The sequence below is a fragment of the Aquila chrysaetos genome, chromosome 3 (genome assembly GCF_900496995.4).
Source record: "Aquila chrysaetos chrysaetos chromosome 3, bAquChr1.4, whole genome shotgun sequence".
Taxonomy (NCBI): domain Eukaryota; kingdom Metazoa; phylum Chordata; class Aves; order Accipitriformes; family Accipitridae; genus Aquila; species Aquila chrysaetos.
In genome coordinates, this window is record NC_044006.1 from 3,017,941 (window position 1) to 3,043,279 (window position 25,339).

The 25,339-nt window shown below is 44.4% G+C and overlaps 1 protein-coding gene and 1 long non-coding RNA gene across 2 annotated transcripts in view; one reads left to right on the top strand and one right to left on the bottom strand.

Moving 5' to 3' along the window:
- LOC115339061 overlaps positions 1-25,339 on the top strand; it is a 211,181-nt gene that overhangs the window by 58,341 nt on the left and 127,501 nt on the right. The gene's annotated exons all lie outside the window — the stretch shown is intronic.
- LOC115339062 lies at positions 7,632-8,814 on the bottom strand. Its single transcript, XR_003922623.1, has 3 exons — positions 8,538-8,814; positions 8,315-8,423; positions 7,632-7,973 (listed from the first exon to the last, which is right to left on the bottom strand). It is a non-coding gene; the product is annotated as an uncharacterized LOC115339062 (long non-coding RNA).

Below are 25,339 nucleotides of genomic sequence, written 5' to 3' on the forward strand. Positions count from 1 at the left end.
TACGGTTTACAAGGGATCCCAAGTATCACAAAACGCTTCCCAGGGTGAAGCGCGGCAGAGCGGAGCGGGGGGAGAGCCCGTCCTGGGCAGAGGGAGAAGACTTTCAGTCGCTGCTCGTGATGAGGAGGAAAGCTGATCTGGCTAATTAGGATATTACGAGATGATCGCATCCAGCGGAAGGTGCCATAACTACTCACCAGCTTTCTGGGTGCCCAATGTAGGGAAGCGATGGAAATTAGCACTTATTACCAGGAGCCTGTAACCACGCAGGCAATCCCAGCGCTCGCTGGGTACCGGCACGGAGCTGTGTGCTCAGCGCTGCGGCTTCTGCTCCACCTGGCTCTGCTTAGACCTGTCGGGAGAGCCGTGAAAGAAAAGCCACGTACTATTAGCAGTGGTGGCATCCACAAGGAAAATGTAGGACATTTGGATCCTCCTCCTCCCGCAGTGATGCCGGAGAGCCTTAAAAGGGTCAGAGCTGGTTCCGAATATTACCTAAATTATCCCCTCTTCAGTTCTCAGGGGTAGAGGGAGAATTTCTCATTAATTTTGTGTATGCCTACTTTATTCCTCAAGGAGCTTGGTTGAAGGATTTTAACAAGAAAACCAAGAATTAGGCTTTGCTTATGAAAAATAAAAATAAACAAGCCCCTTGGTGAGGAAAGAGAAAGCATCAAAGAAACTGCAGGTGCCAAAGAAGGAATGGTGCAGTGGATGCTAGAAGTAAGTACCTATGTGAAGGAGCCCCCCACTTGGAAAAGTAATAAAAAAAAGGGTGATTCATCCTTTTTTCTTACTAAAGCCTCATAGAAGGAAAACGATGGCAGGCCAGGTTTGTAGAACTGAAACAGTTTCTCAAAACCGGAGACCAGGTGACTGAGAAACAAATAAGATGGATGCTGGCTTATCAGTCTTGGAAAAGAATCACAGAAACTGCAACTGCATCTATTTAAGCCCCAGTAGGCTGGGGAAGGAGTTTTCATGGTTACAAGCCATGAGAGAAAAGTTTTTCTGGAGCTCACTACGGGCCTGATCCTTCCCCAGACTGAAAATAAAATGCTGCAGTCAGCAGAGACCGTGACTCCGACAGCTTTGGGATGAGCCAGAGTTGTCACACGAGGACATCTTCTAAGAAAACTCCATGGAAGAGCCACATTTTCCTTGCAGGGTTAATAACACCTTCTGCTATCTTAAAACCTTGCTCTGTTGATAGCGCAGAGGGATGAGGACTTTGACGAGGCCCCGTTCAGCTGTCACCGAGGTGGATGTGACAACAGCCACCTTCGTACAGAGCCACCACTACCTTCAGTCACTTCAGCACAGCTTTGCTCCCTCTAGCAGAATTGATCTCCAGTTTGCTTGTAGGCAAGATTTCCAGCAGGCTGACGTGGAGCTGCGGCTCTGTGGAAGTGCTAGGTGACACCTGCTGATCTGCAAAATGCACCCAGGGAGCTTGGGTTTGCATTTTGGGTCATCTGCGTAGACGTGCCTCACCGGAGGGTCTGGGGGCTCGCTGGGATCTGTGCCCCCTGTGGAAGCAACACATGAACTGTCTCTCCAAACGTTTGATGTTCACAGGGAACTTGTGAAGAGGAAGCCTAGAGGAGGCCGACTCGAACACGGAATTTGCTCCCGTCCCTTTTGTTTCAGGTCCCGGCGGTGCCTTTGTGGGCGCGTGTGCAGGAGCGCGAGGACATGTCTGTGTTTCTTGTTTCCTTTCTATAGGACTGAATGTTCTGAGCGATCATGTTATTGTATGTGTCTGATGAGCCATATGGAAGCTGTGAGGCTTCAAGAGTGTTTTGGGAATATAATGCCAGGAACTGATAATCTCAGCAGCTCTTCCTTCTTATTATCGCATTGCTTTTGCTGCCGTACTCACTTGAAGCTATTTACGCCCCTTCTCGGAGAAGCTGGTATTTCCCCACCACAGTCTTCATTCTCCATGGGGTAGAAAGGCTTTGGGAAGTGCCATCTGAGGCTCGTTGCGACTCGGTAATGCTTTGCAGAGCCCGTTCTGTTGTCAGGCTGCCTGCAAAGGGTTTGTAGCAAGAAATAACTCAGCCTCTCTGATCGGAAAGATTCAGGTTTTGCAGTACTATTAGGCAGACAAAAGGTGAATTAGCCCCACTCTGTGAAACAGCCCTGACACGGGGTGGTGCTGCTCTGTCACCAGCATTATTTCGCAAACTGGTTTTCTACGGTCTTTGATTCCAACAAGGCAACTTGCAAAATACACAAAGGATCAGATTGTATCTCCTAGCGCTGGCTGGCGTTTCCTTCCTGTGGGACATCGGCGGCTGCTGCTTTCTCTCTTTCCACACCTTTGCTTCTCCTGACCTCCTTCCAGAAAACCCACTGGCAGCTGTTTAACAGTTTCACTAGTGAGTCGGGCAGTGGGCACTTTTCCATACTGTGTGTTTTTTCTCCTCCTGTGTTTGAAGAGCCTGTTCTTCCCCTGCACCTGTGGAGCTTGTTAATGTCTGCAGAAGATTCAGTTCTTTGACTGCAATCCAAGCCTGCACCATCTGAAGCAAACTGCATCCTCCTGCCCTTTGAATGATCCTGATCTTATCTTCTGGTCTGGCTCAGCCCGTCACAAGCAAGGATGGCTGACAAAACTGGGGTTGGATCAGGTAAGAGGGGTGGACACTTTGAAAAATTATAATCTTCCTTGCTGTGCACCCAGTGACCAAGACAAGACACTTGACCCAGGGGTGAAGCTGGGGCTCCATGCATCTCCTCTCCTCTCCACGGACTTGACCTGTTAGCATGGCTGCACAGGAGAGCGTCAAAGTACCGAAAATTATGATCCCCCATGTGACTGATGAAGAGCTAAGCTACCACAGGGGTAACAGCACCGTCTCCTCCAAGGGTCCTTATCGACGTGGGGACTTACAGCCCCGATGTTTGACCAGGACATCTCGACGGTGCAGCTCTTTTCAAGGGCTGGGTTCTTCAATGTCCACTGCAGCCTCAGTTCAGTCTGCAGCAGTTCAAGATAATTTCTGTTTATGAATTTACTTTTTTCATGCAAAGGGCAGGAAGTATGAGACCCATGCTAAAAGTTTGCTTCCCCTTGAATGAGTGAATGCAACTTAACTAACTGGAAAGACTTTAATTACCACCCAGTTCTTGCGGCACTGGGAGGAGTGTCTAACCTGGCTTAAGGGCTTTTTGAATCCTGTTAGCCCCTTGAGTTTTCTTAACCCCTGTGATATATTTTGTGATCCCTGCAGCCCCTGTGTGCTGCGCTGGGGATAAACGCCAGGCACTTTTAGCATTATGCGTGTTATACACCCAGCTCATCCCTCTATGGACTGTTCATTTCCATATGAAACATTTCTTTAAATAGCAACAGTCTCAGGGGCTGATTTTATTGTCCTTGCTGTGGCTGATCTCAGTCATAGTGCCCTTTTGAACATCCTGACTTATTATTTATTTCTGGTGATCTTTGTGGCCCCGTAATTACTTCTTACCCATCCATTTTTCACACCAGAATTCTTACTCTGCAATCTGGTCCCAGACCTCTGCCACGTTCCTGCCGGTGACACACGTCTCTGAGCAAGGATCTTCCTCTAGCGAGAAAATCCTCATCTTTACGATCTGTCTCAGCTTCCCCAAATCTCTCTCTCCAAAGGAGTAACAGGGCACCTGCATCGCTTTTTGGTTGCCCTGGAGAGAAAGGGAAGAGGAACCCTGTCCCGGTGCTCAAGGTGGTGGGGAGCCCCACGGGATGCCCATGGACACAAGCGCAGTCCCCGAGCCGGCTTGTGCGCGAGGACGACCTCGGCGGAGGTGCCTGCGTACGCCCGGCGCAGCCTCGGTGTGCTGGAAACCAAACCCCGCCGCTGAGGAGGACCAAGCGTAGCATTTTGAGGGGAAAAAAAAAAAAAAAAAAAATTTCAAAAGCAACACGTAGCACTTCCAAAGCCAGGAAGACAAGTCAGTGAAGTGGATATTTTATTTGAGTACTCCTTGGTGTTTCTAAGAGCATTGGTTTTAAATAAAAAGGTTTGTAAACAAACAGGTTTTCTTTTTCAGTAAGTCCCTTTGAACGTACATCTTTTTTGATAATGAAACCGCTTTGTGCGTGTCCCCCTGTTTCAATTTCCTTTCAAATTTAAATTTCCCTTATAGGAAATAAATGTGCCTGATTATTTCCAAATAGCTTTTCTATTAGTCCTTGCAAAGTTGTCCATATACATACATATATATTTTTCCTAGGTTTTTCTTAATTTCCCCAAATATGTGCGCCGATCTTCTCTGTTCTTTTAATGTCTTCCAGGAGATTTCCATTCCCCACATCAAGTCTTCCTAAATTGTCTCTTTAATCCCCAGGTTTTTAGTGCTTGGCAATGCTACTTGTTCTGAAGTGCCGTGATGGGAAGGTGGAGGGGTTTTTTTCCCCCTCATTAGCTGCTTTTAACATTCACCTCCTTTGTTTGTGTATCTTCTTTAGATTCCCTTCCCTTTGTGGGCAGGGCTTTGCTCTTCTGAGGTGTTAATAAGCCTCTGGCAGAGACGACATCTGTGGCAGAGGACATTAAGTTCTGAAAAACATACTTCTTGTGTTATGAGGCCCGTTACCTCATCTGAGCAGCAACTACAGCTTTTAAAGAGCAAGGACAAAGGAAACACTGGCTTAGGGCTGCTTCATGGTGGGTGGTTTTTTTTTTTTTTTTTTATATATCAAGACTCTAGCTCAAAGTGTTTGTATGGGAGAGGGGGGAAGAGACTGCCGAAGGGAGGAACATAGAGGAAAACTTGTGAAGGGGAAAGGAAAAAGAGAAGAGGCTATTTAAAAATACTGCGCATCGCTTAAACCAACACCTAGTGAAGGATAAAGGCTTTACAGTGTATATAAGTGATCCATCCATCTGTTCATTCCTTTTATCCAATCCTATAGTCATGGGTATCATAAGCAGGAATAAGAGCGGTTAAAGCCTCCCCATCACAGGCATGTCAGATGTTCCACACTGAACAAGATCAAACCAGGGATTTGCAGCCTGTGGGATGCAAAAAGATGTCATGGAGGGATAAGTGCTCTTCCCTTCCTATATCGACAAATGGGAGGGGATCGTTTTTAGCAGGACGGAGAGGAGACCGCTAGCATCACCCGCACAAGGGGATGTTAATGGCTGGATTACCACCTTGCTGCTACCAGGTGTAACTGCCTAAAAAGTTGTGAACTGAGTGCATCAAGACCTCGTGCCTCCTGCTTGACCTTATAACCTGATATGACTTATCTGCTAAACGTTTTGGGGCAAAAAGAGGGCTGGTTTAATTCAGACTTTAGGTGTTTGCACTCCAAAATAATTTTGAATTGGAATCAAAGAAACCGGTTTTCTTTCTTCCTCCCGTTCCATCCTCCTTTAAATTTCTTGTGATTTACCTGGGAACATTATTTTTGCAATATTTTCATCAGTTCTACGTTGTTCCACAGGATGTTGTAAAGGAAACACGACAGTATTGCTTTCTGGTCTGTGAAAGTCAGTCTGACATGACATACAAGCTGACATATTCCGGTCTATTTTTAAATGAATGTATCAATTACTTAGCCGCTAGCTGAGCACCTTGTTGGCTATCAGATGGTTCTGTTGCAGCATTTTCGTAGCTGCTGGTTTCTTGAAAGATGAAAAAACCCAAACCGGTTCATTGCACAAGGTGCAGATCTTGATCTTTCCATCTCCAGTTGTCGGTGCGTGGAAGAGAAGTCCTTGCCACAAACCGGGGGACTGACCGATGGCGGTTACGTCATTGTGCCTGAACCATGTCGTGCCTGTGCCGTTACACAGCTCTCGGCAGCAGTGGGGGGCTTGGACCGTGCCTCCTCGGTGCTGCTTCTTCACCTCATCAAAATCCTTCCCCTGCCCCGACCCACCACGTGGGACCAACCTGGCAGACCCCAATGTGTGTACTTAAGCAGCAAAAGCCCTTTGCCTGGGGGCTGCTGTCATCTCCCCAAGGACACCTTTCCTGAAGTATCTGTTCTCAACTCCTGAAAGGCATCCAAACCCCTGTGTGAAAACTGAAATGAAAAACTGGCTGGCACATGTTTTCGCGGTGGAACTAGGTGACTTCTGTGCCTGCAGATTGACGGTATCGCTGCTGCTGGCATGACAAGTCTCTGCGTGTTGTAACCCTGGCACCAATCAGTGCCACGGATGCAAGCTAGCCTCCTCTTTCATTACTCTCACCAGCTCCTTCCCTTCCCTGCTTAGGAAAAAGAGCTATTTATGGACCTGGACAAGGTGACCTCCATATGGCAGATTCTGCCACTCACCGTGGGGACTCGAGCTAGGCACATGCTCCTCCGGCAAGGCAGAGAGACACTCGCAAGCGGTGGGCACATGCAAATGTATGTTGCTTTCAAAGTAGCAGAACGTTTTTTTTTTGTTTTTTTTTTTAAAGGAAGAGATAGTAAAAAAATAAAAATGAAGACTCAGAAAGCAAAGACTTCTGACTTCCCCTATGCATTTAAGGAAAACAATACATTTCTGCAGATTACATGTTTGTAATATTCTGAAATTTTATCTGGAATATTATGAAAAGAAATAATATAAATACTTGTCTATATATTCCCACCCGTACATACCCCAGAAGGAAAGAACTTAACTCCTGTGCAAGGATAGCTGTCTTTCTCCCTGTAGCATCAATCTCCACTTTATTCCTACCCTGGGGAACTGCACAAAAGCAGTCTTCATTGGGCAAAGCTGTGCTGGTGTAAGCAAGGTGACCCAAATTTTTAAAGAAAAGGAGAGGCTGAGGGTGAGGAAGGAAGCAGAGCAGGAGGAAAGATGCCGAATCCCCCTGGATGCGGAGAGGTGCCATGCTGGAGAGCGGCTGTGCGGCTCAGCCGAGCTGACGCGGGTCGCATGAGGCTGTGTTTCTGCATTCGATCCGTTTAATTTGATCAGGCATCAGTGGAGTTACACAGTGACCAAAGTTAGAGGAGAGGAGCTCTGTTCCCTGCAGTTTCAGACAAGTAAAAGCGCAGACTACCACCGTCCTTTGCGTGCTATGTCCTAGAAAATGTAGGTGAGCCCAAGGGCCGCTGACTTCGTGCCAAATTCTGCTATTTGACCTGTGTGGTGCAGCCCTATTGGTATAAACAGATTTACCCAGGTTTAGCCACTAGCCAGTACTTTTTTTTTTCTAGGTGCATCTAAATAACTGTCGGTATTGCAGTAACAAAATTGCAATTTTAGAGAGGAATCGCTCTTAATTATATCAGAGCACAGATTCCCTTGCAGCTCTACAGCCCTAATTTCTAGCTGTGGGACCCAGACTTCCCCTAGGCTGCGGTATTTTCTGTGAAACCCTTTGGGTGTAGTAGTAGGCTTTCAACAGAGGCATTACGTGCTGAAAGATCCTAGTTGCACAAAATGGCTTTAAAACATATATATGCGATTTGTAAGGCGAAGAAGAGTATATTCTGCCCTGTGTACCATTGCCTCCCATTGGATTTCCTCGAGGCAATGCAATTCTCCATACACAGCTTCCCAAATGAAACGTGCTGTTTGGGTTGTTGCAGGACATCTGCAACACGCAGAAAGGCAAGATCTCATCTTGCTATTTGTGGCAATTCATATTTGGAGCTGCTTGAATAATTCACGGCAGATCTTAACTATTTCTTTTTATGTGCTACTTGTTCAAAGGTAATTTTTCTCATTATCTGACTATTTTTGCTTATACAGTTTTGATATATGGTAATAGAGGTAAACTAGTAAGAATCACCTTCTTTTAATGCTGAACAAGGAACTTTATTGCAATGAACAAAACAGCAGCAGCTCAACAGTTTCTGTTTTATTGGATGTCTGAAGAGAAGTGTTGTAACATCTTCTCTCTCCCTTTCAGCTCAGCTCCTCACTAGTATGCTCGTCAAAAGCAGGTATCCTGCTCATAAATCCCTTCTTCAGGCAGCGATGAAAGCAAACACAATGGATATGTATTTTGCAGCCAGCAGCAATCTGTGGGTATAGATGCGCGCTGAGTTTCACGAGAGGCATACATTAAAAGTATTTAAGAGTTTGTTTTAAAGGATATGTAAAAAGCTATCTTTCTGTTGATGCATAAGTTAATATTCTAAATGTGTTTACAAATCTGAATACCTTATTTCAAATGTGAGGGGGTGTCTTAGGATGGTTTTTCAGCTCTCTTTGTGCAGACGCATGTGAAAATCCACGTTTCACTAATCACAACCATCATTCTGCTCACTTCCCGATTATGTTCCCGCTAGTCAGGTCTCGTTTCCAGGAGTGCCCACCCCGTGCTAGGTTCAGTAAAACAGCAAATGAGGCAGAGTCCCTACCTGGGGGGGCTGCAATCACTGTGATTTTTCAGCCTCCAAATGCAGATTCTAGATGCTTCATTAGAGCGGCCACATTTGGAAACTGTTCTCTAGGGACACAATCCAATGTCTATTGAAAGGATGAAAACAAAAACCTCCCATTGACATCAATTTTAGTAGGCTTTGGATCAGCCCTTAAATGTTTTTCTATTCAGCGTGTTTTTGTTTTCCTCTTTTGAATTACCTTTTTTCTCCCCTCTCTGTTTTTCCCTCATCCCTCCCCTTTCAAAATCAAAGTCGCCAGGTCGGAACGTGATTCTGCTTTCCAGGCTGGGCAGATTCGATCTGTAGTGGGAATTTTTCATAGAGTACAAATATATCTGGAGGACGTTAACTGTCTTGCGTGACCTGCTGGCTGTTACTTGCTTACATAATTTATTTTAGGGTTGTTTGGTTGGGTGTTTTTTCATCAGGATTTATATCTAAAAGCATCTCTCCTAAGCTCTAGATGCTTGCTAACCCTGCCCGGCATCCTGCCAGTTCTAACCAGCCAAAAATATATCACCTTACTTGGCTTGTGGGCATTTTTGTATCTTTAAAAGTTAATCCAGCTCTAAGCTGGATTAATAATGGAACATCCCTTTAACCGAAGGCACGTAAGGTCAAGGCAGAGCTATGTGGATATTCCAGGCTGGCAACCAGAGAAGTAATTTTTTTCATCCTAAATAAGACCCAATATGATTTATTTCAGCAGTATTTTTCCTGCTGGACTGAAGGAGGAGCAGAGGAGTGGGAACAGGGCTAGACTGAAGGAGGAACAGGCACTCTGAGAGGTTGATGGTGATGTAGGGTGTTGGATGAGTAGGTACCTAAAGGGAAGAAGACAGACCAGAAGAGCATCAGTCTTTTCGTCGGGAGAGTCGGAGGGCAAAATGAACTCGTTGCACAGATTAAAGAGAGGGAGGCTGGCACGAGGATGCCTTTCGAGATGCTGGAGCGACAGCAAGCACACTCAAGCTGCGTTCGCGCGGTTCGTGTCGTCACCGGGGTACTTTGATGTGCTCGGTTCGCCTTGTAAACCCTGGCTGGCTGTCATTTATTCAGCAGCATTATATAATGCGCCGTTAAGATCACTGACTGTGCACCCTCGGAGCGGCAAAATGTTTTTCCCCTGTTACCCCTTGAAAAAAGAAGACACACGGAGATCTTCAGATGCTCCCCTCCTCCCACTTTCAGTTCAGAGCCTTTAAAAATGAAATACAAAGGAAATGGAGGGCCTGGTTTTTGCTTCCACGCAGGGCTGTTTCTATCAGTGGGTGCTTGACTGAAGTCAGTCGAATTGCCCTGGGGTTGGAAGCGATGCGAGAGCAGCGTTGGGCCTTTTGAACCCCGAAAATGTGATGGCAGAAAGGCGGGTGGTGGTTTTATATCGAAGCGGTGTCCTTGTGAAGCACACGCTGGGGTCAAATCCAGCAGTACAGGCGTTAAACCGCAGCGAGCCCGGACTGCCATTCCTCAAGGCAATAGGAAATTTAGGCAGCTTGAAGTCTGTGGTTTGGGGGCTGTTATTTTTCTCTTGAAACATTATTCTCTTCCTTTTCCTCTCTTGAAGCCCCCAAATCAATGCTTTTAAAAGATCCCCAATGGATAGGTTTCTGAAATGTTCTCTTTATTGTCTGTTTTAGTGCTTTTTCCCCCAATTTCTCCTGCTCTCTGACAAGAGTTGCTGGGGCGGCTGGAGCGGGGATGACACGCTGCATCTCATCAGCGAGGGACGTGGGACAAACCATCACGGCTCCTTCCCCAGCGTGCTCGTTGGGTGGGATGTTTGCCAGTCCGAGGCTTAGGGCTGCGTCTAGCCCTGAGGCGGCGGGTGCTCTGGGGATCCGGGTGGATGGAGAACTTCAGCTCAATGGGCAGATGTAAATCAGAACTTGGTTAGCTTTAGTCTTCAGTGAAAAAAAAACGTGATTTGGTCTTGCTTTCACCACCCAAAGCCACTTCATTCATTCGCTCTGAGTCTTACTGGCAGAGCCTTCAGCTGTTTGGTGCCTTAATAAGGCTATAAAGAGCAAATAATGTAACAGAAATGGGCTGTAAATTTCTTACAGTGGGGAATTTGACCTTTTCTTCCCGATGCTTCCAGGAGCCGGCACAGCAGCAGCTGGTCGAGGGGTCCAACTGGGCACCCCAATTCCATCAACCCTCAGTCCCTGCACTTTCGTAGATTGCATGTTTTAAATTGTCAGAGTACAAAACTTGGGTTTGAGCGTAAAATACCTTACAGCTTGGACTGTTCTGGGGGAATCGTGCTCGAAACACATGTAGGAGACGTATTCATCTACCTATATATACATACATATAGTTATTGCTGCTGAAGCGTGTTTATTGAACATCTCAGTGTGTTTATCAATGATGGATGAATCATTGATATTTTTAATACCAGTTCCCCAAAATACTAAATCAAACGTGTTAGGCAGCGAGATCACGAACAGAGCCGCGCAGAGATCTCCTAACCAGGCCAAATGCTTCTTTCTTACCTATAAAACCCCATGTTATAAGATACATTAGCTGTAAATTCTTAACAGATGGGGCTATAACAAGCTGTTAGAGAGCATCTCCTCTGCTGTGGGGATGCGCTGCTAAAATAATGCCACGCGGCTGTCTGAGCCCTAACGAAACTGAGACGAGCTGGAGGAGGAGGCTGTCATCTGTCTAGGTGTTGATGTCCTGCTCATCACCGAGAGATCTAGTCAAGCAGTTGACCCCTTGTTAAACTCACTCAGCTCCTCTGCATATTTACGGAGGCACGAACGCCATGACGAGAGTTTCCTCTTGTTAAACATGCGCCTTTGCTGTCCCGAACATTTCACAAGCGATTTGGAGATGGTCTAGAGAGCGCAGCATGGGAGAGATTTTCGGCAGGCCACGTGCGTCTGTGGTATATTAAAGAATCTTCTCGGTGGAGGGGTTTTTCCTCTCTCCCACCTTTTCAGGTGATGGAGTCCTGTGGAGAGTGAATTGGACTTTATACGAGCCGTGACTGTGACTGAGCTATCGTACATTTTGCATGCATATAGAGACCTGTGGTGTAGTGCGTGCACAGCTATGGGAATATATATAGGCAGTAAAACGTACGCAAACATATATAGATGCCTTTGTATACATTTATAATGAGCAAGCCCATTGAACTATAGGAAGAAATGGGGAGTGGCTCATTATCCCAGAAAAGGAGGTTGATCTACAACTTTTCAATGTGATAAAATAATTAAAATAACAAACATTAGAACGTTTTTTTTATACAGAGGTGACATATTTCATTAACCTTGCGTAACCCCTTGAAACAATTCCACTACTCCCTTCGACTTAGGAATCCACTCCCACCTACATTGCATTTGAGAAGGCAATAAAAGTTTTCTCCTGTTTTTTTAAAATACTTTGGCCTTAATCTTGTGTCATCCCCCACCCTGCCCCAAACTGGAGGTCTTCTGAAGCCTTGTAAAGTACTACTCCATAATCCCATAATGAAAAGCAGGATTACTTCCAGTGTAACATGTGCAGGGACACATCTTTGCATGATGCTTATGTTGGGCCCCTTACCTGGATGGAGCTCTCAGCTGCCCGGCACAGGAGGGACACAGAGGATTTCCCAGGTCCCTGCAGCACCTTCACCCCACGTGAGCTCCCCTATCCTCTGCTGTGGCAGTCTAAAGGATTTCAGTCTACCATTTTATCAGGCAGTTTGCCCTCAAGCCGAATAAGGATCAGGAGAAAATTAAAACGCTTGCTAAAATCAATTAACAAAAAAAAAAAAAAAAGAATTTGATGGTATTTTTTTCACCAAATCCATGAGACTACCATTCACAAGTCATCCATGCATCACTCTTTAAAGGTGAGGATTTAATATTTAAAACTCAGCCCCAACTGTTGGATTTGGGCTCTGTTGTAATAGCGGATTGAACTTGCTCTTAGCTGCATTCAGCGCGCCGGTGCAGAAGCGGCAGGCCTGGGAAATGGGCCCCCTGTGCAATTTGTGAATAATTCAGGTGCCTCAAAATCACACAAGGGAATATCTTTTTCTTTTTTTTTTTTTTTTTTAAATAAGACCTAATCAGCCCTTGGCACATAATGCCACAAGAGTTTAATGAGATTCCAAAAAGAGCCATCTCTAAACAGCTGCAGATTGAGCTTGTGTGTGCAAAATACATAATTTTGTGTATGGGTGTGTTTATGTGTATATACAAACACACGAATGTAATAAAATAGTTGGGGAAAGTATTCTCTTGAACGCTTTAAGAAAAGGGGGATTCAAATGATTTCAGTACCACCTAGCTGATATGCTTTTTTTAAAGTGATCTTCTGAATCTTCAAGATGTCCTTGTTTATTTTCTTTGATTGTGCTTTGATTTAAAATTCTAGGCTCATTAAATGCCATAAAAAGAAACATTTACATAATTTACAAGCTCTTTATATGAACATTTTAATAAAAGAACACACCTTTAAATCAAATCACAAAGGCATATGACATCTTTGAAGGAGAAACTTATATTCCGAAACACAATAAACATTCTTCTATTACTATGTTAATTTGCAAAACAGGTCATGGGAAATTAAATTGCTTAAAATAGGTCACCAATTATAACTCTGCATTCTATTAAAGCAAATGCATCTCTGAAATCTTTATTAGTTTATTTTAATTAAAGGCAGAAAAATATTCAGTGTTAAATTATTGCCATTTGTATGTTTTACATTGATATGGACACACGTTTATTATGCAGTGTAAAATGCTGCACATCTTCTTCATTATGCTTGTATTGTTCTTAGTTACTTTACCCATAAAGTAACTCTATAATAATGTTGTGTTTTAAACATAAAAGGAGGGGAGCCCAAATGAGGTAACAGTGCAAATTTAATTTGATCATTTATAAAAGGAAACGCAAAAACAAGTGCTATCTGTATCTGAAAACAGTTATTGACCTCCTCAAAATTGTTACAGTGTAGGAAAGGCCTGAATTCCATTTGTGTCAGGTGATTGTGTGCAGTATTGCAGTTCATATTATACTTCTAGATTAAGTACATTGGGGTATATTCTCCATTGATGTTCTCTCATAAATTCATTAATACCACTGGTAATTATTGTACAAGCCTATGGTGAGAGCTGGAATCTACCCCGCATGCCCGTATTTACAAACCCTGTTCCCAAATTACGGTTGCAGCCTTCAACAGAGATTGAAACGAGCATGAGTTGAGTGTCTAAATCCCCCGGGCCACACTGAAAGCCCAGAGTCAGTGTACGTGCACACACGCTTGCGCCTGCACAGATCTAGCTAAGGTGTGTTAAGGCAGGCTTAGATATAATCTATTCCTTTAGGCTGAAAGAGCGTCTTAAAGTGGCTTTAGCATTGATAAATAGCAGCACTATGCGAAGGAGAATTTCACCAGCCCGCACCGCGAAGCATAAACGTCCACAGCCGTGGTGGGATATTGCCTCTGCGCCGGCGCGGGCTCTGCCCCACCTCTTGGGCTGTCAAAAATAAGGAATGTTAACTTTTTATGCATATAAGAACTGAAAATGTTGAACACGTGAAGACTAATAGGACTCCAGTAATGGTTTTTATGGAATACCAGGAGCATCTGTGCGGAGCTTTTAGGATCGTGTTAAGGAACCATTAGCGAGCGTACCGTTGCTTGAATTCACTTTGTGTTCTGTCGGACGTGGTTGCCCAGCCCGTCTGGAGAAGGTCACCACGGCTTCCCAGAGCTGCTTAGAAATGGTTTGCCCAGATACCACAGAGGAATTCTATGCTGTAATCCTTCCAAATCAGGACGGTGAGGGTCTTGGATGCTCCGAAGAATTAGCGAAAAAAATATAAATGCCCTTTTGCCTTTAAGCTGTTGGTTCAAATTCAGCTTCCTTTCATGCTCACTGGTCTCTGGACCCCAAGAGTCCTCTCCCTGCTTGCAGGGCTGTTTGTAAGCCCTTCTGCAAGCTCCCAGCTAGCTCGTGGGAGGGCAGCAGCCGGACAGGGTCCTCTTCAAGGTGAGGTCAGACCTGCACCTTCATCCTTCACTCAAATTCTTGTCTTCTGCAAGAGGAGAAGCAGACAGTTTTGTTGTGCAGTCGTCTTCTATGAAGACTTGCCAGGGCAAGGCAGAGCAGGATGGTGGGTTTGGTTTCTTGGCAATGGAGTCACCTATAGATTTCTCGTGCGCGGGGTTTTTTTCCTTCTCTTAGCTGCTCAAAGCACGTCCTTAAAAGAGGCTCAAGAGATCTTTAAGTCTAAACAATAAAAGACCTATTACTTACCTAGGAGACCAACAACAGCTCTCAAGGGTAAACCGGCATTAATTATGTATTTGAGCATTTGTATGTTATGCATTTAGACAGCATACGTATTATTTACTGAATAGCTGGTAATGGCTGTGAAGCGGTTGTGATGATCTAGGGTAAATACAAACGTCTGAGGATTTGAGGTGAAGCGGGTGGACACAGAAGCTGGTGATGGAGCACCAAGCATCTCACCTCCCTCGCCTGGCTGAATTGTGCTCGCTTTTGATATTTCATCAGCCTCAGGATGTTGTAAACATGAATGGTGGTAACAGAAAACCACGTACTTTTGCTATTAAGGTCCTCAGATTGTTTTGTAGCCAGGATCTACTCTTTCAAACCCAATAAGCTGTATTTAGTTTGGTGGTTGCAAAGGAAAGGAATGCTTGTTTCTGTGTGAGCCCCTGGAAGATGGGAGCTCTTGAAAATTCAGACTTTTTCTTCCTTGTAACCACGAATGTAAATTGCCTTTAAAAAAACCCTCAAACTTATACAGTACTCCTGTCTGAATGCAGTGCTTCCCCTCTGTAGAAACAACAAAATTTCACAAAGGATTGCTATCAAATATTGCTGTCTCCTTCAACAGAGGAAGGAAAAACAGCCGGAGTGCCACCAACCTGCATGTCAGGTTGGTGGCAGGGCCCGAAACCGAGCCCAAAACCCCTGCCCGGTGCCGGCGGCTGTGTTGCTGCTGTCACTAAATCTGGATTCAGCAGCGACTCTTACAGAGAAACCATCCGTCTGCAAATCCACCTTTTTCTCAGGGGACCAGCTGGTGGGAAGAGAGGTAGTTTGGGGCCAGTCCTTCCTCCCTTTGTTTTGCACTAAAAGGTGTTTCCAAAAGAGATACTTCCTTCCTGCATGACTCTGTTTTTCTAATATTTATTCAAATGCAGTGTTGTAAATATGAACTAGATGGTTTTATGAGGATAACTTTTATTAGTGACTATGTAGCTATTAGATCAGGTAGCAGTAAAATAGAACAAGCAAATCTAAAAAATTAAGATCCATCAAGCACTTCCGTTGATTCTCTTCTGGAATGAAATTTGCTGAAACTACATAAAAGTGCATTATTACTTCTGTGGAATAGTGTATATGTATTTTTCCCACCTTTCTTACAGCTGGAAGCAGTTCCTTGTTTGCAATAAGGCTATAACTTAACAAGTTACAGTCATTATTGATCACGTTTATCATCTCTATTTCTCCCTGTGGACCTGATATTCTGCCCATTAGAGCCTGTGAGTGTTTACACTTTTGTTTGCAGTTATGACTCTGATACCTGAGGAATTTGCACAGACATAAGGGGTCTCATATCACAGGGGTTGCTTGTATGAGTTAAGAGTAATGGGTTGCAGGATTGAGTCCAAACATGAGATGTATTCTCTAAAGTCCTGAATCAAGAAAATATTTCCTTCAGAGAGGCACTGAAACATATGTCAGCATATCACTACAATCAGTGGGATTTAAACGTGCTTAAAATTAAGGATCATCTCAAATATGGGTGGGTTTCAGTCTGTTCTTAAATGCTTTCTTGAACTGCAATTTGGATCTGCTAAGTTTTACACTGAACCCATAAAAAATTATTTTAATATATTTAGCGCAAAATACAGTCAGCCGAATGTGTTCACCAAGTCTGCAGCTTCAGTTCTATGTAACTGTAGGAAGAGTGTTTGGTTTGCTTTAAATTGCAGGGTATGGAGTTTGGTTTTGTTTTTAAATCTTAGTCTAGGTGCTTCAAAATGAAAAAGTTCAAATTATACAACTGTGCAAACAGCATTACTATAATCTGCATAAAGATGGGTGCAGAAGAGCCGTGGTATTAGCAATTCATTAATATGCAATGAAAAGCTTATTTGCACTTTGTCTAAAAGTAACAGTAACTTCAGTTTTTCTCTCATTTGCATAAATGATACAGCACAAGACTAAACCACTCCAGTAATAGTCCTTAATAGGATAATCATTTAAAGATTTTATGTATAGGCTACTGAACTGTCCATTTAGGCACATTTAAGTTAACATACAATATACAGCTAGGAGGATCATGTTAAGGAATGTGCTAATTTACTGAATCTAGTTTCCCAGGCAGCATTTACAGGGGTCATTTTTCATGAACTACCGTAGTCACTTAAATCATAATATTTCATAATAAACATCAAAGGCTACTGTACGGTGGGGATCATAAAAAGCCAACAAAGCTGCCCCGTGCTCATATTTGCCTTCAGCTTGGACCACTGCCTGGCTGGGGGAGCATCGTCCCCGATTTTCAATCACGAGAATTTTAAACATATTTACAGCTTCATACCAGCACAGCTCGACATATAATGGTGCCTGCTAAACCTGCATTAATGACCAAAATAGTCTTCCCTAGAGGTGCACTTGCCCTCTGGAAAATAAATCCTTGCCTCTAGTAGATAAACAGCCACGTCTTTGCTCACAACAATCCTGCTGCTGAGAGTTGCGGCGCGGTTCTGGGAAAAGCAGCCTCCGAAAGCTGCTCCCCCTGTGCTTCTCCAAAGAGATTTTTGGCTTTTTTAACTTGCGCTCATAATCCTTCAGTTCTTTTTGGGGTCGGACCCACCGGGCTGCCAGCGCTGCCAGGATTGATCCCCTTCACCCAAACATTTAATCATTAAACGTTTAAGCAAAACATGCTTAATTTTCATTTTAAACCTGTCCTTAAGCCCAGCTGGTTTCACTGGGGCTGGTCGTTTGCTGAAAGCGGAGCCCATCCCTGCTCCGCACTGGATGGGGAGAAGATGCTCGGGCTTGAAACGGGCTTTAGACAGGCAGCAGCCGTAGGGGGACGGATCAAGGGCCTTCCCTTTTCCTTTCTTTTTCAGCAGAAATACCATCATTTTTCAAGGCGTATGCCAACTGCTCCCCGATGGGGTTAGGCAGCTTAACCTGTGAATTGCCTGCTGGAAAGATCCTTGCCTTTTCCTCCGGTGCGGGCCCCTGCGGTGGGTGCACCCTGGGATCACAGCCCTTCTGCGCTTGCTCTGTTAGCGTGAAGACAAAGATCCTTTTAAACGAGACATCGGTAACAAAAGGAATCGCACCGGTCTTTCTCAGTGCCCTTTCCCACGTGCATTTACATGGTGAAACTTGAAGGAGCTAAGCTGAAGGTGTTGCCTGTTGCAGATGTGGAGACAGTTGTGAAAAGCCCGTTCCAAAAGCGTAGCAGCTCCATCTTCCCTCTTCTACTTCCCTTCCCTTGGTCCAGCAATATTTCAGCTTCAGAGCTTGGTCCTGAGCAGTGCTGGCCACCCATTAGTGTCAGAGGCTTCAGAGCTGCTGATGGCTACAGTTACGTCCTTTTAAGCAGGTTTTCCTGTCAGAGAGGATTTTTACTGATACAAATCCATTGATTTTTGTGCGTTTGGCTGCTGAGTTGCATGCGAGAGCCTAATCAAGCCTAAATGTCTCTAACTTTTATAATACTAGCAACCTCTCCGCAGATGAACTCTGATCTGAAATATTCATTTTGGTGGCACGTCTTAATTGCATTGCAATTATTTCTGAAGTTACTCTGAGTGCTTTTCCTTTGCTGCCTCTACATTTTCCATAGACTCTTAGAGCATTCTTTAAATCAAATGGTGCTCAGATACCATGGTGATGGTTGACCTTATTATTATGGGTGACCTCTTTCTTTTGGCCTCGGACAGCAATGGCTGACAATAGAGAAGAGCATTTGCTGTTTCCGTGTCAGGATGTGTGGGTGTTTTACAGTCCGCATGTGAGATGGTGGGTGCAGATTAAACTGTGGATTTTAAATCATAAAGCAGGAAGAATAAAAAAGTCAAATGTGCAAATGCCATTATCAGAGGCTCAGCTGATTTCTTGACACTGCCATCAGCATCCCTGACATCATGAATTCCAGTTCCAGGGAAAACAGATTACACCATTTTTGCAGGGGTGGAATATGTATCTGCTGAGAAAGCACTGTGATTTTCTGCCTTGGCTTTGTGTGTGTGCAAGCACGTACTGGGTGGGGAAGGGTTAGATATTCAAATCTTTTGCCTCTGTAGCATAAATGTCTTGATTTAGTCTTGTAGAAAAAATAGGGTAGGAAATTCAGCCTGCAAACATGATCTCATAGGGGTGCCTGTCAATTCATTTTTCAAAATAATATATGTATGTGTACGCACACACGCAAACACAGAGAGATGTTTCCCTTTGGACTCCAAGATTTTCATTACTTTATGCACAACAGCCCTGGTCAAGTTCAGGAGAACAAATTGTAAAATGGTACAGTGCGGATGGATCTATAAACCAAAAAATCCTTCTTCAATACAAAGCAAGAAAAAAAACAATAATCTGAGTCAAATTTCTGATGATTTTGTTTGACCACGGGTAGGGTTTGGAATTTGCAGCCTGAACCTTAGAGACTCTGAGCTGGAGAGCAACTGCTAAGCTGGCTACCCAGCAGCCAGTTACACTCCTGCTTTGAATGTTTAAACATCCTCAAAACAGAATGAATTTTTCATCTATCACTTCAGCAAACAATCTGGCTCCTGTGTGCTGAGGGGATGAATAGCCACGCGTGTGGGATCTTAATGGAAAAAGACAAGAAAGCATGAAGTGATGCTTTTTAAAGAGCGTGAGAGGAGCCCACCTCACTTGCGTTTCAGAAGTTAGATGTCAAGAATTGCGTTTTGCAGCAGCATGACTTAATAAATTTTCTCTTTGCCTTCTTCTGTGATGTTGCCTCCTGCGCCGACAAAGGGCTTTTCGCTTGGCGTAGTTTTAGGTTGCGGGATTTTTCTTTGGGTTTTGGAAGCTTACACCTGATTTTAAGAGGCTGTGACGCCTATCGAGCTACCGCTTCCCTGGCTCGTCTTTCATGCGATGCAGGAGGCTTTGATAGAGCACGTCAGCACGTACCTTCCTGTCTGCAAGGCTGCGATGAAGGTGTCCAAAAGATGGACCATCTCCCAAGTCCCTTCTGTTGCAGAAACACAGGCAAGAGAGAGTATTTATAGAAATGAAAGCGGCTCTTTACAGTCCCCACCCCGTTTCTCGCTTCTTTTTAATCTTTATTCTCCATATTGGTGACTAAGTATCAGCTTGGCTTACTATTTGTAGCACTCCGATTGCCTTTAAAAATAGCAGACTTCCTATTTTATTTCTTTTATTTTTCTATTTCTGTTTTATTTTTTATGCTGTCAAGATTTTAAAATTTATTTCCTCTTCCTAGCACAGTAAGTATTTAAAGAAAAATTGCTAGATCAATGTGACTCTTCAAATCTGATCCGTTTGTTGTCCTGATTCAAAAGTCCTACACACACACACTGGTCCTTATTTCAGGAGACTTGTTACGAGATCAGTTATAGAGGCTAAAAGTAATGAAGGTCCTGATCGCTGGTAACACATTTAGAGGTAGGACAAATGTGCCTTTCAAATAATAATAATAATAAGACAAAGAAGAGGAAGAAGAAGTAGTTATCCAGGGAAAAACATGTGGGCTAGAATTAACAGAAAATAAGTTATTTGTACATTAAATTTTAGGAAAAAAGCTTCAAAAATTTATGAAAAAATATTTCAGCTTTGCTTTCTCCCCCTCCTTAGCTCTTCAAGCAAAAAGGTGTTCAGAGGAAAATGAGACATCGGGGTGAAAAATTTAGCAACTGAAATATTGTGAAAAATTTTCATTCAAAACTGACTTTTGGAAAAGACTCTTGCCTTTAGAAAAGCCCGTATGGGAGACATTTTAACACCTTTAATTTACGTGCCATCTCCCACGGAAGCAGATGAGGGGCTGATTCAGCCCTGGTCAGCAGTGCCAGAGCTGACAGTATAGAAGTGCTCATTCTCCCACTGATGCGGTCCAGGACAACAGCAGTTTTCAGGGGGTTGTTCTGTAAAACAGTTCAAAATATAACTTCTTAATATTTCTTACTGAGTACAAGGAGGAGGAAGCAGAGACAGCCTCCTGTGAGCCTTATGGGTATTTTACATGGAGCTCTATCTATCTCATGGACGTCAGCGCAGGAAGACTCAGTCCCACCACCACACCATGCCCAGCCATTTTTGCCCCGTACAGCACATAGTTTGGGGCAAAGAGAGAAAAACTGATATAAGGCACAGGGGGTGATGGTTATTTTGGTTGATTATATAGCGTTGGTCTAACCCCAGCAGTGCCTACAATCTCATGATCTTGGCTGCCCTTGTGCACTCGCAGTGTACATAAGGTGTCCACAGCCTTGGCCAGCCCATGCTTCTGGGGAGCTGTGGCTCTGCCTTCCTCAGGGAGATGCTTTTGCAGGCAGGAGACAAGAGCCTGCCTGCAGAGCCCGCGTTCCCAGAGGTTTGCACTTGGAACTTACAATGGCAGCGTTGCCTACAACCCTGTATTCAAAATCTTGAGTGAAGCTGCAACTCATGCCACTGGCTCCAAAAAATGGCCTTAGACTCCAACACGAAAAATTCCAGATGTTTTGAGTGTCTTTTTTGCTTTGAGCCATAGGGGTAGTTTCTGGAATTGTTTGTAAGGTCTAGGGAGCAACTTACCCTTTTTTAATAAAGCTGAAAAGCTGAGATTCTCCCATAGCACCTTTCCAGGAGCTTGAAGTCTAAAGAGTATTGCGTGATGACATTTTGCAAGAAAATCTTGATCATCTTCAGTAATGAATTGGCCCTAACTGTACTTCTGGAGTCACGTATACACCTGTGCAGGAGGATGGTGGCTCTATCGTATTATAGTTGATTGCAAACTTGACCACGGAGAGAGCAAATAAAAGTGTTTTCAGGTGGAGTTAATGTTGGCTCTGTTCTTCTTGTACGTAGCGTAGGACCGCTCAGTGGAGACACCTTGTGCTAAAGTCTCCACCGTGGATGAAGTTATCGAGGGACAGGTTTTCCCCACCAGCAAGATCGGACTTTCTGGGAGACGAGGGTAAGAGAGGAAATAGCGAGCCTTCAGCTCGCTCTCTCTCCCCAAAGACTGCCAAGTATTTAACAATATCTCAGTACCTGGGACAACCTTAAACAACCGTGAAGCTTCCAAAGGTGAAAAGACAAGGACAGCTCAGAAACAACTTCTGTCTGTGCTGCTATTTCCCTGAGAGTTTTGCTTTGGCAAGGAAGGCATGACAAGCTCAGGTATTTTGAAGATGATGGAGACGTAGTCTCTGGCTTGCCTGGGCTGGAGAATGTGCCTGGATGCAGTGCATGGGGGTTAAACCCCAAACTGACCCCAAACCTGTAGGAAAGGGTTTGGTCCAGTGAGGCCCCGGGGCTGACAAAGCCCCATGAAGAATTTACCCATTACAGAAATACTGTAGGACCGTGGTTTCGTGCCAATCTCCAGAGTAAAAACAAGTGAGAGAGAGATGGGGCTGGAAGAAATGCGTTGGTAAAGAGGGGAGGTAAGCCCCAGAGCATGCTGTGACTGGCGTGTTATTGGGTACCAGAGCAGCGATAGTGATTTGTTTAATTAACAGCAGCCTCTCTGGCTGCTCTGGCTTATGCCAGTGGTTGCAAAGAGCTACTTGGGGCAGTAAAAGTTAATGGTACACGTGGCTGTGCAGGATAGGGCTTTTGGAGCGGCTTTTCTTGGGAAAGCTCACTTTTATGCCTGTGTTTCTACCCTCATCATTTTAGTCTCAATGTTTGGGAAACAATTTGTATGTTAAAAGCGCACGCTGTGAAAATACACCCCAAAAAACAAGTGTGAGGTATTAGCATCCCCTTGTAATTTCATTTTTATGGTTTCATAACTACATGCTGCCAGTCTTTAACTGCAGACAACGCACTGCAAAGCAAGGAGGGATATCCTCGGTATGTAATAGCTGGCCAGAATTAGGCAATAGCTTTGCCCCACCCGCAGCACCCTTGGTGATTTCCTACAGTACTCAGTATAGTCGTCGGTATGTGTGGTGCATTAGTTAAGTTAATTACAACAGCACAGAGATTCATTGCAAATTGTTCCTAGTTAAAACTGAAAATTCACTGGAACAAGGAGTGCTAATTATATTCCACTTGTTACTGCTGTGTCTAGTTAATATTCCAACAGCTGCTTTGGCAAGATAATGATGGCTCCAGCAGAAATTACTGAACAAATAGATTTTTAAATCAGTAACAACATATTTACCAGGATTTTTTTTTCCCTCTTCATACACAAAGTTAAGCCCTGCCAGAGTTGAGCATTCATATTCACTGAAAAGTAGAGATAAAAAAAATCAACATTGCCATTATTGTGTTAATTTGGCACAATTCAAAAAAATAAAAAAAGCTAAGCAAGAAAATATTATTGATAAATAAATGTTTCTATCCTCTTATAGGGGATAGTGGTCTTCTCAGGTTCACAAAACCCAGTGTAGCTTTTTGGTTGACCATACTCAGCTAATCGCCCAGCATTGCAAAAGACAACATCGAGAACGGCGCGAGTGCTGGAACCACGCGCTGGACCGTTGCGGTGCGACATGGTGGGGATTTGGCTGCCGCTCGCCCCGGGCTGCTTCCCAGTTTGTCACTGCAGAAATGTGCAAATGGATTTTTAAATTGCAATAGTGGCAGCGTGGCTCTCTCTTACTGCCCTTATTAATGGAGTTTAGGCATTCAACGGGGACTCGGGAGAGACGGTTTCCAACGCCTGCTTCTAGCGCTAGGTTTCTTGAGTAACCTAGAGCAAAATCTTTCTTTTCCCGTGGTCCTTTACAAAACATGCAGGCTCACTGCACAAACCATCGTGCAGATCTTGCTCTTCCTCCACAATCTGAGTAATGAAGTGAAATACTTGTGAGACCTCGAGAGGCAGAGAAATCCTTCCATTAAAGCTGCAGAGCCATGACACGGTAGGGGCAGGAGCTTCCCTCTCTGCTGGGGAGGAGCAGCGGAGGTTGCTTGGGCTGTGCTCTGCGCACAGCCACCTTAACCCACAGCACGCGTGGCACGGGGAAACTCTTTTAGGCAAAAGTTCCAGCTTGCATCTAACGCGCCAGCGCTTGTGACCCGAAACGAATTTCTATGTCTGAGACAGCAGACAGAGTTTCAGGACTTTTGAGTGTCGACGTCTCTGCCTGTACAGGAGCTCAGAGCCTCCTGCAACCGGACTCAGAGCCTGTCCGTGTGCTGCAGCCCCGACCGGCGCCGCATCTGAGTAGTGACGCGCAGCTGTGTTTCAGCAGGACACGTGCACACGATCAGCCAGCTTCTGTGCCTGGTTATGCCCAAGACAACTCATCTCTAAAGTTTCCAGATTTTTATCAGGACAAAAGCATCTGCCTTACGGAGGCGTGCAAGGCACCGCCACCTCCCTCCTGCCCTCTGAGCCGCCGAGGCTCTGCAAGGTGGAGAGAACCACCTAAGCTTACGCTAAGGCAGTCACCTAACCGAGGGGAGAGCTTGGGTTTTGTCACTCCTCCCATTTCGTGCACTTATCTCTGGGTACACACAGTAGCCTGTGTGTATGAAAAGATGCAGAACATTTTTAATGAGTCGTGAACAAGAAGTTCAGCTGGTGCTGAATGTTTAAAATCAGAGGCAAAACAAACGTGCTAGAGTGTCTGGGGTTCTTTTTAATGGATAGCACAGCTTCTGGTTTATTATTACTGCTATTACAGTTTGCAGCTGCAAAATGATCTGAAATTTCAATAGCAGCATGCCTCTTCATGCTGCTACAGGAACGTATATGCTCAGTTGTATAAATCGACATGCACCTCTCATCCAACCAGGCTGGAGCTCTGGATCACACCATTTTATAATTCATCTCCCGAAAAGGGGAAGAGATACGCTTTAACACCTCAGCTAACAGGGGGGAATGTTTAGCAGTGCTACCACTGAGCAAGCCTCTACTTTTCGAGGGAGAGCATGCAGCAGGGCCGTCTTGCTGGAATTACTTACATTTTCAATTAGTTTTCTTCGGAGAGCGGATTTTCTTCCCACTTAGTCATAACACCAGGATGTGTTAAATAAATTCGCTCTGGGTTGTTCCCTGTCTGGCAAAATTATTTGTGAATCAAGGTGGGGGGAAAAAAATCTAGTTAGCAGCAATTGAACATACAAAGTGGGGTGACCAGTAACTCTCTGCTGCTGAGCCAACACTGATATATGTCCTATGGTGTCTTATGGGAGATTTCTAATTGCAATATGAGTTCTGTGTAGTAACCTACTGGGAGAAGGGGAGAACGCAATTGCTTATCAGTTTATCATTACAACCTTTTATTAAGGTTTTTTTTAATTAAAATGGAGCGACAAATGTACACTCTTATCCCTATAAGCAATCTTATCTAGTGTGACTGCTGCTATATTAGTGAACTAAATCCTCTTGATTACATTGGATGTGATCTTATGAAGTATGACAGCTTTACATATTAATAATAGGAACTGTCTGAATAGGCTGTCGCATGACCCTCTTCTCTGTGGCTCTCTACCAGCACAGTTTTAATCTATTTATCTCAGTCGTTTTCCAAGATAAGCTGTCGTACTCTCAGGAAAGTGCAGTTGTCCCCATTTCACAGATGCGGAGTGGAAGCACAGAGTCCAGGAAAGACCTAGGACCAAATCCCCACCTCCAGCGCTTTAACCACAGCCCCTTTGTCCCAGGAGCTCCAGCTTGATCCCTCCCTTCTTTAGAAGTGCAGAGCAGGAGGGACCTATTTTATTCTCCTGATCTCAAACCGAATCTCCTGCTGTTCCCAGCATCAAATTTCTATTTGCATGAGATGAGCAACCGCTTTTGTTCAGTTGCTTCTGCAGCACTAGGAACGAGGGGGCTA